The sequence below is a fragment of the Quercus suber genome, unplaced genomic scaffold (genome assembly GCF_002906115.3).
Source record: "Quercus suber isolate HL8 unplaced genomic scaffold, Cork oak 2.0 scaffold_66, whole genome shotgun sequence".
Classification (NCBI taxonomy): domain Eukaryota; kingdom Viridiplantae; phylum Streptophyta; class Magnoliopsida; order Fagales; family Fagaceae; genus Quercus; species Quercus suber.
Genome location: NW_027069531.1, coordinates 1,743,830 through 1,746,292, shown reverse-complemented (window position 1 = coordinate 1,746,292; position 2,463 = coordinate 1,743,830). Strand labels below are relative to the sequence as shown.

Here is a 2,463-nt window from a genome sequence, read left to right as displayed (position 1 = left end):
AAAAAAAAAGTTGTATGCGTTTCTCATTTTTATGCATTTTTGGATTCTGACCAAAAATACTAAATTAATATTAAAAAAAAGGTAATATGCTCACCTCCTGTATACCTTGCCCAGCATCACATATCCTTCTCAGATTTAATGGTTTCAGTTTACACTTGATTTAAAATGGATTTAGAGGAACAAATGGGATATAACCTCTTTATCATTCAGCCCCCATAATACAGGTTGTAGTTCTAATTAGCATCTTCTTTCTTGAGAGGAAAAAAGTGTACTAGACACTACATGATTCTCTATTTAATGATCTGCTTCTTTCAAAAATATTTCTTGGCTCTTTCGTTTGCTTAAAGTATTTCAAATGGTGTGCCTTAAATATATACGAAAAAAAAAAGTTGTATGCGTTTCTCATTTTTATGCATTTTTGGATTCTGACCAAAAATACTAAATTGATATTAAAAAAAAGGTAATATGCTCACCTCCTGTATACCTTGCCCAGCATCACATATCCTTCTCAGATTTAGTGGTTTCAGTTTACACTTGATTTAAAATGGATTTAGAGGAACAAATGTGATATAACCTCTTTATCATTCAGCCCCCATAATACAGGTTGTAGTTCTAATTAGCATCTTCTTTCTTGAGAGGAAAAAAGTGTACTAAAGATCATAAGATGAATAAAGATCATTAGAAATTTTAGATATGCTTAGTTATATAAAGCGTTCAATTTCATTACTCTTTCCATTCTAACAATAGTTCAACTCAATTGGGTCAAACTAACGACTATATTATCAGTTCCAAAAATGAGTTACAATCTCATCAAGCAACTTTCAGATAAAAATGAGAATTGGAAGGTAAGAGTCAGACTTTCCAGAATGTGGGAAGCTGTCAACCGAAAAAATCTAGAACTAATCAGTTTGGACATGGTTCTTATAGATGAACAGGTTAGATTTGAATTGAGCATCTATTTTGTCATATTTTCTTTACTCGACTCGCATCTTAAAACTAAAATTTTCACTAACAAATTACTTATTTAACTACCAGGATGACACAATACACGCGACAATTCAAGAAAACATGTTAAGAAGTTTCAGCCACAACTACGAGAAGGACAATTATATTCGCTGTCCAATTTTCGAGTAGATACTTACAAGGAAAAAGATAGCTATCGGCCTATAAGCAAAGACAAGAAAATAAACTTTCTACGTACAACAGTTATTCATGAGCTAAATGAGGCTGAAATTACTATCTCTCAGCATAAATTTGAATTTGTTGATTACAGAACAATTGTGGATCGCTTTGACAATAACAAACAATTGACAGGTAGCCTAAAAAGTCTCAAATTTATTTTCAAATAATTACGTTTCAAATTACTTAATCAACTTTATTTGCTGCAGACATCATTGGAAAAATAGTTGGTGTTGGACCACTAGAAAATGTTCATGTTCAGGGATCTACTGTCCCAATGAGAAATATAGATGTCATGAATCCAGAGTAAGCTTTAGCATGTACATATGGATTCATTGCATAATACTACTTCAAACTCTTTATCACTTACATATTTGTTTGCCACAGAGAAATCAAAATAAGAATTACTCTTTGGGGACCAACATTGAATGAAATTGAAGACAATTTCTACACCGACAATCCAGGACCCTTTGTCATAATAGTGACATCTACTATTGTCAAAACATTTAGAGGTAATAACTTCTTTTAAACATATCTTTTTTTTTACATAATTAACATATTTTTATTAAATACAGGGGAACACTATTTGTCATCTACAAGTGCAACAAAAGTGTACATCAATTTAGAAATACCTGAAACTGCAACATTGATTGATAGGTATTTAGATTTTCCATGCCATACTTTTATTCTAATTTATTATTTTAAAAATAATATTGATACTTTTATTTAGTACAATGCAATCTTCATATCAAATAATTATTCGCTATGTTTTGATTTAAATCTTCTACCATCAAAGAAATGTGGAAAAAACTGAAATTGAAGGCATTCCTCTACAATTCAAGCAAGAAATATCAGTTGAAAAAAGAATCACACAAAATAGAAGAACAATCAAGCAAATAACATCCTTGGAATGGACGTCAGATGATCAGGTAATCAACATTTTTTCCCAATAACGTTAGACCAATAATATATTTAGTTCTCAATAAGCTAAACACTAAATACATTTCTTTTTTTTTTTCTTTTATATTGTAGGAAAATGTCTTCACATGCCTTGCAACAATTGAAAATATTGAAAAAAAATTTGGATGGTACTATATCGGATGCGCAAAGTGCAACAAAAAAGTAAAATCTGAAAATGATTTTTGGTGCAGCCATTGCAAAAGTAACTCTAATTTTCCAATTCCAAGGTAAAATATAAATTACCAATTTTAGAATCATTCAATATATGTAAACATAAAACAAAAAATATATATATTCATCAAAAAAAAAAAAATGAAACAAATT

General features: G+C 29.9%; 1 long non-coding RNA gene across 1 annotated transcript; it reads left to right on the top strand.

Moving 5' to 3' along the window:
• Positions 1–207: 207 nt before the first annotated feature.
• On the top strand, positions 208–2,093 carry LOC136067310 (uncharacterized). The gene is made up of 3 exons (XR_010628770.1): positions 208–1,691; positions 1,755–1,836; positions 1,976–2,093. It is a non-coding gene; the product is annotated as an uncharacterized LOC136067310 (long non-coding RNA).
• Positions 2,094–2,463: the final 370 nt, after the last annotated feature.